Consider the following 18,517-nt stretch of genomic DNA (forward strand, 5'->3'; position numbering starts at 1 on the left):
AATCCACCTGCCAATGCAGGAGACCCTGGTTCAATCCCTGATCCAGTAGGATTCCCCATGGTGTGGAGCAACTAAGCCCGTGCACCACTACAATTGAGCTTGTGGTCTAGGGCCTCAGCTACTGAAGCCTCCGGGCCTAGAGACCGCTCTGCAATAAGAAAAGCCACCGCAATGAGAAGCCTGTGCACTGCAGCTAGAGAGTAGCCGCTGCTCACCACAACTAAAGAAAAGCCCACGCTGCAACAAAGATCCAGCACAGCCAAAAATCAAAAAGAAATAAATTAAAAAAAAAACAGATAACCAACAAGGACCTACTGTATAGCACAGGGAACTATACTCAATATCTTGTAATAAACTATAATGGGAAAGAATCTAAAAAAGAATAGATACATACATATGTATAACTCAATCACTTTGCTGTACACTGGAAACTAACACAACATTGTAAATCAACTATACTTCAGGGAAAAAGTGTTTTTTAAAGAAAATAAAAATTAAATCCTACCTTGACCAGTTGAATGATGCAAAGAGGACGCCGTGCTCACCAAATTTGCGTCATTCTTCTACAACTTGAAAAGGACAGCAGTGCCAAGCTCCTGTTTAGTCACACAGGGCTGGGATATGTGTTTTACCCAGATCTTCTTTTTTATCACCAATCACCCAATGAGCAAATGTAAGTCCTCTTTTACATAGAAGAATTTGAGGCTCAGGGTTTTTGTTATTTCTCAGGGTCACCAGTGCCTGAGAAAGCTGTTTTCAAGTCAGGGCCCTTAAACCCCAGCACCCCAGCTCTTTGTTTCAAGGAATTTTAATATATTCTGTGAAATTCAGAAAATGAAATTCAGCAGAAGGTAGTCCCCTTGAAGAAGAAACAAAGTGGCCACCAAAGCCACATAGGGGAGGGAGGGAGGGGGCTGTGGCCATCTGAGAATACCTCAGAAACCTTAGAACAGACTGACCGTGAGCCATAAAATGTAGCAATGTGCCTTTCTAAAGGTCTGCCACAACAATCCTTCTTTGTTCTTCTTGCACAGTAGGCACACCAATATTTTGAGCTGCTTATTATGCAAACCTCCAAGCAAACAGAAAAATAAAGGGCACGACAACCCCCCAACGTGTCCCTCCTCCAGTTTCAATCACCTCTCATATCTGTTGGGGTTTCTACCACCTTTGAGAACCTGATGAAAACTATGGGCCCCCACCCCCGCCAAGACAATACTCAGACATACCATCCCTCATACCTTTTCAGAGGGGTGTGAACTCCCCAAGGTGCATTCAGGAATTCCCTGGGACACACGGATCCCAAGTTAGGAGCCCTGGCTGCAAGGATACAGGGGTACTGCAGTATGTGGGGACCCCATCAGAAAACGCTGCTGACCCTCCATATAGATTTCCAACAGCTCTGCGTCTCCTTCTTTGCTTCCACCATCATCTCCTGCCTGGATGCCTCTAAAGCCTCCTCGTGAAGCCGTGAGTAATCACGAGTCGAATCCATTTCACCTGCCTTCACTAATCAAGGTCGTTTGAAGACTTGCATATCGTCCAAGTGGCAAGTAAGCTAAACAACAAGGTGTTCACCAGAATTGTTTTCCAGGAACTTGGAATCAGTTGTCTAGGTTGAGCTGAGCTCATTAAGACTGAATAGGACCAGAGATACTTAGTTTTCCTGAGTCTCTCCCTTGTATAGATTATTAAATTTTTGCTTGATTTTTTCCTGTTTAAAAAAAAGAAAGAAAGAGGGGATGTATGTATACATAGAGCTGATTCACTTTGCTGTTCAGTAGAAAAGTGAAAGTGAAGTTGCTCAATCGTGTTCGACTCTTTGCGACCCCATGGACTGTAGTCTATCAGGCTCCTCCGTCCATAGGATTTTCCAGGCAAGAGTACTGGAGTGAGGCGCCATTGCCTTCTCCAGAGTATAGTAGAAATTAACACAATACCATAAAGCAACTATACTCCAATAAAAATTTTTTAAAAAATGATTGGATAGGACCACTGACCCCCTCCCCCCAAACTGGGCATGCGGACACCCGGAAGTGTTCGGCTCAGTGACCTTCTGACATCAGAGGGCCAAAATTTCCACCCCCAGTTCGTGCTAAGAGCAGAAGCCTGTAGCTTAGTAGCTCAGGCCTGCGCAGAACTAGATAACAGTACCTCTTTCCAGTCACCTTTCCCTGTGCCTCAGTGACGGCCTGCTTCTTTATTCTTTATCCCACACATATCTCGACCCCCTGGCTCCTCGTTCTACCAGCTCCTCGCTTGACTGCCTTGAGAATAAACTCTCTCTTTGCTTCAGACCTGGGCAAAACGATCCTGGTTCAATAACATTAACTAGTCTATGGAGACTTGACTCTTGCCCAGCCCACAGTCAGACCATGTCATTTACTGGCTTGAAGCCCTTGGAAGAGTTCCCATTGCTCTGTGAATGATCTCTCAAGCCCTTACCTCAGCGTGCAGGGCACTGAGAGCTTTGGCACCCCTTTGCTCTCATATCTCATTCTTCTCATCTGCTCTCACTACTCACAAGTCACTTAGTCTTTGTAGGGAAGGAAACATAATTTTCCATCTACCCTTCTAGGCTCTTGACTGAGATATTCCCTAACCCCATAGCAATAAAACAGATTAACAGGAGAAAAAACAAAACACACAGAAGTTGAATAACATGCATACCTCCTGTATACATGAGAGAGACCCAGGAAAACTGAGTAACTCCTGGAAATGGCACAAGCCACCACCTTAAATCCCATCTCCAGCTGAAGACAAAGGAAGATGTTGGGAAGTGGAGGGAGAAGCCAATTACGGCTTCAATCAAAGCTTAGGTAAGGGGGCTTCCCTGGTGGTTCAGTGGTAAAGAATCTGCCTGCCAATGCAGGAGAAATGGGTTCGATTCCTGGGTCAGGAAGATCCCACATGCCTTGTAACAACTAAGCCCTTGAGCCGTGGGAACCACAACTACTGAAGCCCTCAAGCCCTAGAGCCTGTGCTCTGCAAGAGAAGCCACTGCAATGAGAAGCCTGCGTGCTGCAACGAAGCGTAGCCCTCACTCACAACTAGAGAAAAGCCCACCCAACAATGAAGACCTAGCACAGCCCGGAATAAATAAATAAATTTGAAAAAAAAAAAAAAAGCACAGGTAAGGTTCTAGGGCTGACACATGACTGCCATCTCCATTGCTGAGAGTTTCTAGAGGTTTTAGTCATCCTCCTTTTCCTGGTACTGGAGAGGGCGACACCCTTACAAATGGAGATTTCCCTTATAAATGTAAATGTTTCTTACAAAAGTAACTTCTAGTGGGTTTTCAGAGCTTTTCTTATGTCTAAAAATAACCAGCTCAAAAGAATTCTTACGCTAAAGAGGCATATTTTGAGGTGGTAAACGCTGCTCCCCTTCACCTACCAACAATTAAAATGTGCCAAGCTCTTCCCCTGCCTCAGGTCCTTTGCATTTACTGTCTCCCAAGCCTATAAATCAAATTTTCCCCCTATTTCACACACAGCTGGCTTGCTTGTATCTCATCTTAGATATCACTCCTTCCCTTACCACCCTAGTCAGAGTAATTTGCACTACTCCTCCACCGCCCCCACCAACGCACACCCTGATTCTACATCACAATGTTCTATTTTCTTCACAGCACTTACTATAGCTGCAGTTATTTTTATGGATTCACTTAATCACTGGCCATCTCCCAAGTAGGTTCTAAGCTCAAAATAGCAGGCCCTAGATTTCTTAACCCTACTACCATCCTACACCCAGAGCAGTGCCTGCCATAGATTAAGCACTCAGAAGCTATTTGCGCTTATTGTTAAACTTGCCTTCTGTTAAGATTAGTCATGATCAGCCCCTTAGGACATTGTGTCAAGTTTGGTTTCCTGGATAAAGGAAACTGGTGAAGAACCTGAAGATGTAGGAGGAACAAAGGTAGATGGATTAATCAGCTTGCCGCTACTGCTGCTAAGTCGCTTCAGTCGTGTCCAACTCTGTGTGACCCCATAGACGGCAGCCCACCAGGCTCCCCCGTCCCTGGGATTCTCCAGGCAAGAACACTGGGAGCGGGTTGCCATTTCCTTCTCCAATGCATGAAAGTGAAAAGTGAAAGGGAAGTCGCTCAGTCGTGTCCGACCCTCAGCGACCCCATGGACTGCAGGCCCACCAGGCTCCTCCGTCCATGGGATTTTCCAGGCAAGAGTACTGGAGTAGGGTGCCATTGCCTTCTCCGTAATCAGCTTGGGCTGCTATAATAAAATATCATAGACTGAGTAGCTTAAACAACAGACATTTATTTTCTCACAGTTCTGGAAACTGGAAGTCTGGGATCAAGGTTCCAGCATGGTCAGGTTCTGGTGGGAGCTCTCTTCTTGGCTTGTAGATGACTGCTTTCTCACTGAGTCCTCAGGTGGTAGAGACGGAGAGCAAGATTGGCAGAGAGAGAGAAAGGTTGCACCTCTCCTCTTATAAGGGCACCAGTCCCATCCTGTAGGCTCCACCCTCATGATCCCATCTAATCCTAATGATCTCCCAAAGTCCCCATCTCCAAATACCACCACATTGGTGGTTAAGGCTTCAACATATGAATTGGAAGGGTTACAATTCAGTCCATGACAGTAGTAGAACTCATTAGAAAAGGAATGAAGTGTAGATTCATGGACTTGAGCGTGGACCCAACCACCATCCCATTCATTCATTTAATAAACATCTGTTGACTGTTATGAACCAAAATTATAGTGCTGAGCCTTGGAAATATATATGCATAGAGAAGGTGGTGCTGGTACTCAAGGAGAGATGAAACTTGTAAGCAGACACTGTAATTAAGTATGGTGAGCAGTAAACTGGAGATTTGTACAAAATGCCTTTGGAGTACCAAAGAAGAAGTAATGGATTCTGTCTGGGGAAGGTAAGAAAGGCTTCACTGAGGAGGTAACTTTGACTTGAAAACTGAGTACACTGTGATCATTTCGAAATGTGTAGAAATACCAAATCACTATGCCATGTAATAAGAACTAATGTAGCACTGAAGGTCAGTTATCCTCCAGAAACAAACTCAGAGAAAATGAGATCAGATTTGTGGTTACCAGAGACAGGGGATGGGGGGAGAGGGGGATGGATGAAGATAGTCAAAACATACACACTTCCAATTACAAAATAAATAAGTACTAGAGATGTATATGGCAAACCACTCCAGTATTCTTGCCTAGAGAATCCCATGGACAAAGGAGCCTAGTGGGCTACAGTCCATGGGGTCACAAAGAGTTGGACACGACCGAGTGACTAACACACACACACACACACAGATATATTACACAACATGATAAATATAATTAACACTGCTATATGTTATATATGAAAGTTAAGAGGATAAATCCTGAGAGTTCCCATCACAAGGAAAAAAATGTCTATTTTCTTTGTTTCTTTAATGTTGTATCTGTTGGGTTGGCCAAAAAGTTCATACGAGTTTTTCTGCACAATGGGATGGAAAAACCGAACAAACTTTTGGGCCAACCCAATTTGGAGGGAATGATGCTGAAGCTGAAACTCCAGTACTTTGGCCACCTCATGCGAAGAGTTGACTCATTGGAAAAGACTCTGATGCTGGGAGGGATTGGGGGCAGGAGGAGAAGGGGACGACAGAGGATGAGATGGCTGGATGGCATCACTGACTCGATGGACGTGAGTCTGGGTGAACTCCGGGAGTTGGTGATGGACAGGGAGGCCTGGCGTGCTGCGATTCATGGGGTCGCAAAGAGTCGGACACGACTGAGCGACTGAACTGACTGAACTGAATATATGCACTGATGGATGTTCACTAAACTTACTGTAGTAATCATTTCATGATGTTGTATGTCAATTCTATCTCAATAAAACTGGAAGAAAAAAATTTTTTAAAGAAAGATAAATATGAGCTCACCAACTGGAAATGCAGGGTAAAGCATTCCACACACAGGAACAGGAGTCCATGGGTTGCTTCTCCCTTTCTTTTCCTTGCAATTTATTCATTGAAGAAATGGAGTCATGTCACCTATGGAAAGACCTGTTATGCTAGGTTTTGCTTTTTATATACCCAGTGTGTCCTTAACAGGCTCATCTTGCCCTTCTATTTTATATATAATAAATAAATTTTATATATAAATTTATATATTTTATATAAACTGGTAGTGGAATCTCAGAGAAGGCAATGGCACCCCACTCCAGTACTCTTGCCTGGAAAATCCCATGGAGGAGCCTGTTGGGCTGCAGTCCATGGGGTTGCTAAGAGTCAGACACAACTGAGCAACTTCCCTTTCACTTTTCACTTTCATGCATTGGAGAAGGAAATGGCAACCCACTCCAGTGTTCTTGCCTGGAGAATCCCAGGGACGGGGGAGCCTGGTGGGCTGCCGTCTATGGGGTCGCACAGAGTCGGACACGACTGAAGCAACTTAGCAGCAGCAGTGGAATCTAGAGTTTTATCAGAGACAGATTTTTTGAAAAGAATATTTCATAGGTGATGTTGTAAATATCTATCAGGAGGTACATAATATCTCCTTTTTTGTGATATGGTGGCCATCAATGATCAATTCCTAGATCCATTACTTCATTAACTATTATTATGTGGAAAATAATGATGTTCTAATTCAAAAGTTCTCAAATTTTATTTTATTTTATTTTTTTTTACAAAATAATTAAGTGATTAGATCTGCCTTTTTTTTATAAAATTTTTTTAATTTTTATTTTATTTTTATTTTTTATTTTATTTTATTTTTATTTATAAAATTTTTATTTTATTTTTATTTTTTATTATCCAGCAAATAATAAATGCTGGAGAGGGTGTGGAGAAAAGGGAACCCTCTTACACTGTTGGTGGGAATGCAAACTAGTACAGCCACTATGGAGAACAGTGTGGAGATTCCTTAAAAAACTGGAAATAGAACTGCCTTATGATCCAGCAATCCCACTGCTGGGCATACACACTGAGGAAACCAGAAGGGAAAGAGACACGTGTACCCCAATGTTCATCGAAGCACTGTTTATAATAGCCAGGACATGGAAGCAACCTAGATGTCCATCAGCAGATGAATGGATAAGAAAGCAGTGGTACATATACACAATGGAGTATTACTCAGCCATTAAAAAGAATACATTTGAATCAGTTCTAATGAGGTGGATGAAACTGGAGCCTATTATACAGAGTGAAGTAAGCCAGAAGGAAAAACACCAATACAGTATACTAATGCATATATATGGAATTTAGAAAGATGGTAACAATAACCCTGTATACGAGACAGCAAAAGAGACACTGATGTATAGAACAGGCTTATGGACTCTGTGGGAGAGGGAGAGGGTGGGAAGATTTGGGAGAATGGCATTGAAACATGTGAAATGTCATGTATGAAACGAAAAAAAGAAAAAAAAGTTCTCAAATTTTAGACTCAGAATTCTTAATAGTTATTAAGGATCCCAAAGAGCTTTTGTTTATGTAGGTTATAGCTTCTGATATTTACCATGTGCAATATTAAAACTGAGAAATTTTAGAATGTTTGTATTAGTGCATTTAAAAATAAAAGTAGTAAGCATAATATAAATAGCATATTTTATGGAAAATAACCATTTTTTTCTTTTTCCAAAAGAAAGATAATTAGTGAAAAAAGTGGCACTGTATATTTGTATAAATTGCTTTAATGTCTGGCTTACTAGAAGAAAGTGAGATTCTCATATCTCCTATATTCAATCTGTTGTCATATGTTGGTTTGGTTGAAGTATATTTGATGGAAGAATACCCAGCCTCATACCAATCTGTAGTTTAGAAAAGGCTGGAGCATTTCAATAGCCTTTACAGATAATCGTGGGCATACTTTTTAGGAAGAAATGGTAATTTCTTCAAGGATACTTGCGATATGGAATCTGAAACCACATCAATGTACTTTTCATAACCTGTTTCATTAAAATCTATCTTGTACTTTGAGTGGGTCTTTCACCCATCCATGATTTTGTAACATCATGCATTAGTCATTTCAAAAATATTGGTTCACTGAGTTATGCAAATATTACAAATGTTGACACATCTCATTACACAATATCCCCCAAATCACATTTGTTAATATCACCAAGAGTCTCATCTGAAAAGTCTTTAAATATTGACAAGATATTAAACTCACAGGGGTGGATACAAGTTTCCAAAATTCCAATTTTCACTTGAAAGCTTGAATTTTATCATTGGCAATAAATACTGTCAAGTTGTTTTTCTTGAACTGACAAGGTTCACATCTTAATTTTCAGGAAAAAGTCTGCCAGGTACCTCTGTCTGAATACCCATAGTTTGCCTGTCAGTAAAAATAGCTTTCCACCAAAAAAAAAAAAAAAGTGGCTAGTTCAGCTCTCCACTCAAATAATTGCACAATCGCTTTTCCTGGAGACAGCCATCATAGTTCAGAGTGTAGCAGAAATGCCTGGTGCAGACTTTCCATTTCATCACACAGAATATAATAAAGACACATATTCAAGGGTTGATTTAATAAAATTAATACTTTTTACTACTTCAGCAAAGACATCCTTAAGTGAATCTTGTGATTTTTTTTTTTTTGAACATGGCAGTAAAAAATAAGTGACCACTAAGACAATGAATACAACTGCCTTAACTCATGCTTAAGCACTAGTGGTTTTAGCTTTTCCACCATTAGTGCAGTGTCAACCTAGTGAAAAAGGTAAATCAAATCTTAATAATATTATGAAAATAGTTTTGACTTCATGGATCCCTGAAATGATCTAAGGATCCATACTTTGAGAATCACTGTTCTATCATTCCTTCTTCATTTTTGTTTATATATTTCAATATATAAATATATATATTTTTTAAGTCGCTGATCTCTTAAATTCAAACATATTTTAACAACCCTGCATTATTCCTTGCCCTCCCCCAACATTTATTGGTTTTGACATCACATTTTGCATTGTTTTTTTATACACCCCTTAACTACTTATTCGGAGAAGGCAATGGCACCCCACTCCAGTACTCTTGCCTGGAAAATCCCATGGACGGAGGAGCCTGATGGGCTGCAGTCCATGGGGTCGCTAAGAGTCGGACACGACTGAGCGACTTCACTTTCCATGTTCATGCATTGGAGAAGGAAATGGCAACCCACTCCAGTGTTCTTGCCTGGAGAATCCCAGGGACGGCAGAGCCTGGTGGGCTGCCGTCTATGGGATTGCACAGAGTCAGACACGACTGAAGCGACTTAGCAGCAGCAGCAGCAGTAACTACTTATTATGGATATAGATTTTACTTTTGTCTTTTAATCTTCCTACTGGTTTTCTGTGGTTAATTTACTACCTGTGCTGTATATTTGCTTTTACCAAGGAGATTTTTTCCCTTTCATAATTTCCTGTCTCTAGTTGCAGCCTTTCCTTTTTAGCTTTGAGAACTCCCCTTAACATTTCTTATAGAGCTGGTTTGGTGGTGCTGAACTCTTTTAACTTTTGCTTATCTGTAAAACTTTTGATCTCTTCATCAAACTGGAATAAAAGCCTCGCTGGTTAGAGAATTCTTAGTTGTAGGTTTTCTCCTTTCAGTATTTTAAATATATTGTGCTACTCTCTTGGCTTGAAGAGTTTCTGCTGAAAAATCAGCTGATAGCCTTATGGGGGTTCCCTTCTACATAACATGTTGCTTTGCCCTTGCTGCTTTTACTTTATTTATTTTGGGCAGCAATGCAAAAGCATGTGGGATCTTAGTTCCCTGAATAGGGATCAAACCCACATTCCCTGCATTGGAAGCAGGAAGTCTTAACCATTGGCCCACCAGAGAAATCTCCCCCCCACTGACCCCCTGCTTCTTTTGGTGTTCTCTCTTTATCCTTAATTTTTACCATTTTAATGACAATCTGTCTTGGTGTTGTTCTCTTTGGGGTGATCCTATTTGGGATTCTGTGCTTCTTGGACCTGGATGCCTGTTTCTTTTCCCATGTTAGGGAGGTTTTCAGCTATTATATCTCCAAATATGTTCTCTGCCCCTTTCTTTCTTCTGAGACCCTAGTAACATTGCATTAATGGTAATGTTACTGTATTTGACGTTGTCTTAAAAGTCTCTTACACTGTCCTCATTTCTTTTTATTCTCTCTTCTTTTTTAATTTTCCACATCAGTGATTTCTGCATAGAAAATTCTAAAGACACCACCAAAAAATTTCTAGAGTTTGTCAATGAATTTGGTAAAGTTGCAGGTTGCAAAATTAATATATAGAAATCTATATCATTTCTATACACTAACAATGAACTATCAGAAAGAGAAGTTAGGAAAATAATCCCATGTACATTGCATCAAAAATACCTAAGAATAAATCTAAGTTGGTAAAAGATCTGTAATCAGAAAACCGTAAGACACTGATGAAAGAAAGTGAAGAAGACACAAACAGTTGGAAAGATATACTGTGTTCATGGATTAGAAGAACTAATATTGTTTAAATAACCCTACTACCCAAAGCTAGAGATTCATTGAAATCCTTATAAAATTACCAATGGCAGCTTTCACAGAACAAGAACAAATAATTCTAAAGAAATGGAAACCCAAAAGACCCCAAATAGTCAAAACAATCTTGTGAAAGAAGAACAAAGCTGGATGTATCACATTCCTTGACTTCTACAAAGCTACAGTAATCAAGACAGTATGGTACTGACACAAAAGCAGACAGACTAGTACAACAGAATAGAGAGCCTGGAAATAAACCCACACAGTCATGGCCAATGGACGACAAGGGAGGCAAGAATAAACAATGGAGAAAAGAGGGTCTCTTCAATAAGTGGTGCTTGGAAAACTGGTCAACTACAGGTAAAATAATGAAATTAGAACATTTTCTCACCATATGCAAAAATAAACTAAAAATGGATTAAAGACCTAAATGTAAGACTGGAAATAAAACTCCTAGAAGAAAACATAAGCAGAACACTCTTGGACACAAATAATAGCATTTTTTTTTTTGGATCTGTCTCCTAAGGCAAAGGTAACAAAAGCAAAAATAAACAAATGGAATCTAATTAAATGTAAAAGCTTTTGCACAGCAAAAGAAACTGTCAATAAAATGAAAAGACAGCTTACTGAGTGGGAGAAACATGTGCAAATGATATGACCAATAAAGGGCTAGTATCCAAAATACACAAACAATTCATGCAACTCAACATCAAAAGAACAAACAGCCCAATGAGTAAATGAGCAGAAGAACTGAATAGACATTTTTCCAAAGAACATACAAACTGCAAACAGATACATAAAAAGATGCTCAACATCACTAATAACCAGGGAAATGCAAGTCAAAACCAGAACGAGATATCACCTCACACCTGTGTGAATGGCTGTTATTAAAAATGGCAACAAATAAGTGTTGGTGAAGACGTGGAAAAAAGGGAACCCCTCGGTACTGTTGCTGGAAATGTAAATTGGTACAGCCACTATAGTAAACAATATGGCAATTTTTCAAAATATTAAAAATAGAACTACCATATGATCCAGCAATTCCACTCCTGGGTATTTACCCAAAGAAAACAAAAACACTAACTAGAAATGCCGCATCACTAGGTTCATTGCAGTACTGTTTACAACAGCCAAGATACAAAGCAACAGATGAATGGATAAAGAAGATGTGGTATAAAAAATAAAGAAAAAAAAAAGAAAGAAGATGTGGTTTATGTACACAGTTGAGTATTACTCCACCATAAAAAAGAACAAAATCTTGCTGTTTGTGACAGCGTGGACAGACCTAGAGAGTATCATGCTAAGTGAAATAAGTCGGACGGAGAAAGACAAACACTTGATGATTTCACTTGTAGGGAGAATCTAACAAACAAAACTAATGAACAAATATAGCAAAACAGAAGCAGAGTTATGGATACAGAGAAGAGGTGGTTGCCAGAGGTGGTGAGGAAAAAAAAGAAATAGGTGAGGGACACTGCTGCTGCTGCTGCTAAGCCACTTCAGTCGTGTCCGACTCTGTGCGACCCCATAGACGGCAGCCCACCAGGCTCCCCCGTCCCTGGGATTCCCCAGGCAAGAACACTGGAGTGGGTTGCCATTTCCTTCTCCAGTGCATGAAAGTGAAAAGTAAAAGTGAAGTCGCTCAGTCATGTCTGACTCTTCGCGACCCCATGGACTGAAGCCTACCAGGCTCCTCCATCCATGAGATTTTCCAGGCAAGAGTACTGGAGTGGGGTGCCATTGCCTTCTCCATGAGGGACACTAAGAGGTACAAATTTCCAGTTGCAAAATAAATGAGTCACACGTATAAATATACAGTGTGGGAAATATACTCAGTAACTATGTAATAGCTTTTTAAAAATAATTTAAAAAATAAAGACCTTGATTTTATTAAATATACTTTTTCTCTTCTATGCTGAAAATCTTGGTTCCTAATGATATTACAACAATTAATTATGTCTTATACTACTAAATATATTTAACACATATTTAAATTTAATAAATAGTTATGAGTGAATATAATAAAATTTTAAATTAAATATAATTTAATAACTATAATATATGTGGATCACATTAAACTGTGGAAAATTCTGAAAGAGATGGGAATACCAGACCACCTGACCTGCCTCTTGAGAAACCTATATGCAGGTCAGGAAGCCACAGTTAGAACTGGACATGGAACAGCAGACTGATTCCAAATAGGAAAAGGAGTACGTCAAGGCTGTATATTGTCACCCTGATTATTTAACTTATATGCAGAGTACATCATGAGAAATGCTGGGCTGGGAGAAGCACAAGCTGGAATCAAGATTGCCAGGAGAACTATCAGTAACCTCAGCTATGCAGATGACACCACCCTTATCGCAGAAAGTGAAGAGGAACTAAAAAGCCTCTTGATGAAGGTGAAAGAGGAGAGTGAAAAAGTTGGCTTAAAGCTCAACATTCAGAAAACAAGATCATGGCATCCGGTCCCATCACTTCATGGGAAATAGATGGGGAAACAGTGGAAACAGTGTCAGACTTTGTTTTCGGGGGGCTCCAAAACCACTGCAGATGGTGACTGCAGCCATGAAATTAAAAGACGCTTACTCCTTGGAAGGAAAGTTATGATCAACCTAGATAGCATATTTAAAAGCAGAGACATTACTTTGCCAACAAAGGTCCGTCTAGTCAAGGCTATGGTTTTTCCAGTGGTCACGTATGGATCTGAGAGTTGGACTGTGAAGAAAGCTGAGCGCCGAAGAATTGATGCTTTTGAACTGTGGTGTTGAAGACTCTTGAGAGTCCCTTGGACTGCAAGGAGATCCAACCAGTCCATCCTAAAGGAGATCAGTCCTGGGTGTTCATTGGAAGGACTGATGCTGAAGCTGAAACTCCAGTACTTTGGCCACCTCATGCGAAGAGTTGACTCATTGGAAAAGACCCTAATGCTGGGAGGGATTGGGGGAAGGAGGAGAAGGGGATGACAGAGGATGAGATGGTTGGATGGCATCACCGACCCAATGGACATGAGTTTGAGTGAACTCCAGGAGTTGGTGATGGACAGGGAGGCCTGGCATGCTGCTATTCATGGGGTCGCAAAGGGTCGGACACAACTGAGTGACTGAACTGAACAAATATATAGTATGATCAGCAAAAACATATTATTTTAAATATATATATTTACTATAAAATATATATAATATTCAGTTTAAGATTTTTTAATGTATTTCCTTTTTATTAGGGTATAGCCCATTAGAAACTTAGAGTCAAATTTACCATCTTTTGAAGTTCATTTGAAATCATTTGTCTCCACGTGATTAAGCCATTAACTTAGTACATAGATCCATTTATTTTGTGTTGCTTTGGATTTTTAGATATCGCTTTAAAAATTTTTTTAATTTAATTTTGCTTTATAATTATGTAAAGTATTGACATGGTTCTAAAGTTACATCTCTAATTCAAAGTATCTTCAGAAAAAAATCTAGGTTCTATCTCTCCACTATTTCCTTCTTCCTTCCATAGGTAACAGTTTATTTATTTTATGATATATCCTTTACACTGTCTCCTAAAAATATAGGTCCTGTTCGGGGAGGAGGGTGGGGTGAAGGGAAAGAAAAATATAGGTACATACATATTTGCATTCTTCCCCCTTTCTATGATAAACTATGTTCTTTTATTTTTCCACTTTACTTTCTTTTTACTTAACATTAAATCCCGGAGAATACGTTATAGAAATGCATAAAGATATTCTTTGTTTTCTCTTATATTTAAATAGTATTCACAGTTGGGGACTTCCCCGGCGGTTTGGTGGTTAAGACCCCGAGCTTCCACTGCAGGGGGCATGGTTTCATCCCATCCTTGGTCATGGAACTAAGATCCTGCATGCCAGGAAGTGCAGCCCAAAAAAATTAGTATTCATTGTGTAGATGTATCAGAATTTATTCATCGAGGCTCCCAAAAGTCATTTGCATTGTTTCCAGTTTCTTGCTATTATAATTAATGTTGCAATAAATATTTGTGCTTTCAATTTTTATAGTGTACCCTTGGGACAGAGTCCTATAAGAGAGAATATCAAAAGAAAATGTCAAACTTTTGGATTTTTGCTAACCTGGTAGAGAAAAGATACCTCAATGTAGTTTTAATTTGCATTTCTATTATGAGCAAGACCAAGCTCTTTCCATATGGTAAAGAGATATTTGCACTTGTTTTTCTTAAATTGATCATTTTTATCTTTAGCCTGCTTTCTAGAATTATCTTTTTCTTCCCTATTTTTAAAAGTTTATCATACATTAAGAATAGTCCCCCTTTATCTGTGCTCCAAGTTGCAAATATTTTTTCCCATTTTGTCATTTACGTTTTTATTCTATCTAAGCTGTTTGGGGGTTGGTTGTTGGTTTTGCATGCAACAGTTATATTTTTATTGAAGTGTAGTTAACTTATAATGTGTTAGTTTTAAGTGTACAACAAAGTGATTCAATTATACACGTATATGCATATATATGCATTCTTTTTCATATTCTTTTCCATCGTAGGTTATTACAAGATACGGAGTAGAGTTCCCTGTGCTATACAGTAGATCCCTATTGCTAACCTACTTTATATATAGTAGTCGCTATCTGCCTGTGTGCTCAATCGTGTCGGACTCTTTGCGACCTCATGGGCTGTCACCCGCTGGGCTCCTCTGTCCATGGGTTTATCCCAGCAGGAATACTGAAGTGGATTGCCATTTCCTTCTCCAGGGAATCTTCCCGACCCAGGGATCGAACCCGTGTCTTCTGCGGCTCCTGCATCGGGAGGTGGGTTCTTCGGCTACCAGGGAAGCCCATATATAGTAATGTGTATGTGTTAATCCCAAACTCCTAATGTAGCTCCCCCCCAACCCGTCCCCTCCCCGCATCCCCTCTCCCCTCCCCCCCCCCGTCCCCTCCGTACCCCCCCCCCCCCCGTCCCCTCCGTCCCCTCCGTCCCCTTTGGTGACTATAAGTTTGTTTTCTATGTCAACAACAGTTATATTAATGTCGCCACGTTTATCTGTTTTTTTCCTCATGGCAATTGTATTTTGAGTCCTAGTTGTCAAAGACTTATAAGGCAGCAGTGCTACTTTTAAGTGTGATCCTCAGATCAGCAACAAAGTCTGCATTTCTAACAGATCTATTGAATCAAACTGCATTTTTAACAAGATCTCCCTAGGTAGTTAATTTGCACATTCAAATTTGAGAAGCCCGATTCTAGAGAATTTCACTCATTTCATCTTCTAGAACTAGTGAGGTGGATGACTAGTTCTTAATTGGAAATCATTGGTGAGCTCTTATCCACAGCTGCTGAGGAAAAACAATGAAGAAAGAGGCCAACACCAGCAAAGGGTATAAATGGAAGGCTGTCTTGATAATCAGTATTATAAATTCAGATAAGAGAATCTTCTATTAAAATGGTCTTTAAAAACATACGTTTTGTAGTGCTACGATTATTTGATTGACTTATCAATCTATCATTTTCTGAAATATCTGTGGACAATATACCAGTGAAAAGAGGGCTTTGGTTATTTTCCAAATGAATAGCACTGTCTCCCGCTGTTAAGCTTTTCACAGTTCTCATGACCATGGACTTCGCAGAGGATAAAATAAACCTCTTCAAGGCTTGCTGCAGTGCACAAGCAAATTCTGTCCCTCTCCCACAAGCTGCAAAGATGGTCATGTGACCTACGCTCACTATCTGGGTGGATAAAAGATTCCCTAGAAAGATTCTTGTCGTGCCTTTGTAACTAGCACCATGTAGCTGTTTGTCAGTAATTTTCATTTCTGCCAGAATGTATTATCCCATCTCCTTTGCCAATGGGTTATGTAGAATTTACTCAATAAAAATAAACACACTGGAGAATTAGATCTTGACTCAGCTGCTTATAACAGCTTTTTGCATTTTTCATTGTCTTGGAATGCAAAAAGGTTTTACAGGAATGATTAAAGCAGGAATCAGCCATGATAATATTGTGTTGTCATTCATTTTTAATACACGGGCTTGTACTCAAGAGCCACCCAGAGTTCCAAACACTGCTAGAGAGAAAACTAACCATTTTATTTAAAGTCCAGAACTGGGCCTGTGGACATGAGGAGCATGTATCAATTTGACAAGTGACTTCTTGCTCTAGTTCTCTTTTGACTTTTGTAGTATTTCTGAGGCAAAATTCTTAAAATTTAGTATATCACTTTAAATCTAGATTTTGGGTTCAGAGAACATTTTAAAAACTGTGGAAAAACACTTCATAAACTATAAAGCATCATCTTTATTTTGGTTATTGTAGTGGGATTATGTTTCACATTTCAGCTTTACAAAAGACAGGAAGCCTAACATTTCGAATAATGAACATTACTTCCTTAATGAATCTCCCTAAATAAAGTGGCAGCTTTCCACAGTTTCATGGAAGGAATAATCAGCTTGACTCTGCCATACCTGGGGACCTATGCTTGTAGGAACTATTTCCATGAAATATTTTTGTGTAGTCATAGCATCAACTTTTTCCACAGTGCAAATAACTGCTAGTTATTCTCTTAAATTGCTAATGGAAATGTAAACTGGTATAACCCTAGAGGTTAATTTTGTAAAATTTATCAAAATTACAAATGCATACATCTTTTGATCCATCAATTCTAGTTCTAGAGATTCATCCTACAGAAATATTTACACATGCAAAACAATGTATGTACAAGATTATTTCAAAGAGCAAGGCTTAAAAACAACCTAAATACCCATCAGTGGGAGGCTAAGTTACATAAATTACAGTACATCTATGGAATACCATGCATCTGTGAAAACAAATGAGGAAGCCTTCTTTGTAGTGATTTGGAAATATATTCAAGATATATTGTTAATGGAAAAAAGTAGGGAACAGAAGAATAGAGTATGCTACCACTTAGAGAAAAGGGGAACATTATATATACAAATTCAAACACCAAAGAGAAAATATGTAAACATAAATAAATATATATCTATATTATAAATAGAGATATATATACACACAAAAAGCAAAAAATATTGTTGTGGAGAGGAAAGCTAGATGTCTGGGGAGTGCAGAGATGTGAAAAAGACTTTTCATTAGGGATTCTTTTACACTTTAAATGCAGAACCATGTGAATCTACTACTTATTCAAAATGTTTAAATATTTGAAAAGACAATATATACATCTGTACTTGTCTATTTCCTTTTAAAGCACAGTTGCCTATAGATAGTGGAGTCTGACCATTTGGCCATGTTGCCACCCTTTTGCTTCTTGATGGCTGGAAAATTTCTTCACCAGAGTCACTTCTCTGTTATGTGTGACCCAGCTGATAGCCCACCTCTTCCCACAGCTCCATCCACTTTGACCCATACACAGGCTTAGACTGACTGCAGCCCTAGGACCAAACATCCTCCTTGGATAAGGAGGTGATTGAAGGATGCCCCTGGTGGTCTAAAAGGCTCGGGGCTCCACCACAAGGTACCACAGGTTGGATCCCTGGTCAGGGAAGTTCCGCATGCCGCACAGCGTGGCAAAAAAAAAAAAGTGGCAAAAGACCCCAGCACCAAGTTGACCCAACTGTTATTTGACTCTTACATGAGGACCAGTAAGGGAATGCACATGTTGTTCCCGACATGTGGTCACCTTCCTTATCCTGGATATCCAACCCTCACTGTTGATAATATGCTCTCCATAGGACTGCATCCTGCCAGGCTTTTGTCAGTACCAGTTCCAGGAACTGAAGCCTTTGCATCTGCTAGCAGATATCCCTTAAATAGACTCCCTGTTGGCCTGCCTGCCTCAGTCTCAGAACACTGCCTTCCTCTAGAGCCTTGGTCACCAAGTTCTGCCCTCTGGTTGAGAAACCTCATTCCTCTGTTCCCATGTTTGGTCCTCCCATGCTTACCATTTTATTTGTTTTTCCCTGTCAGACTCTAAGAATGGTAATAATACTAAAGAGACTGACAGGGACAACAAATAAAATGTACCATTATGACTTCCGTGCTGTGGTAGACCTGCTGGAACGAATTTTGTCTTTGCACCTGGAACTAGGATACAAGGGCCAAGGTTCAGCCTGTCCCCTCCCGGTCTGTCTCATCTCATTGCTCA

At 39.8% G+C, this 18,517-nt stretch overlaps 1 protein-coding gene and 1 pseudogene across 2 annotated transcripts in view; both read right to left on the bottom strand.

Annotated features, from left to right (window-relative positions):
- The window catches only part of MED14 (mediator complex subunit 14), a 315,823-nt gene extending 314,924 nt beyond the window's left edge, over positions 1–899 (bottom strand). For both annotated transcript variants that reach the window (XM_086387055.1, XM_086387053.1), the window contains exon 1: positions 506–899. The gene's annotated coding sequence lies outside the window, so the exon portion shown is untranslated. The remainder of the gene's footprint in view (positions 1–505) is intronic.
- Positions 1–18,517, bottom strand: part of LOC147340192 (small ribosomal subunit protein eS1 pseudogene) — a 64,368-nt pseudogene that overhangs the window by 25,639 nt on the left and 20,212 nt on the right.

Source organism: Bos grunniens, chromosome X (assembly GCF_055505025.1).
Source record: "Bos grunniens cultivar Pamir isolate PY7600 chromosome X, Bosgru_T2T1.0, whole genome shotgun sequence".
Taxonomy (NCBI): domain Eukaryota; kingdom Metazoa; phylum Chordata; class Mammalia; order Artiodactyla; family Bovidae; genus Bos; species Bos grunniens.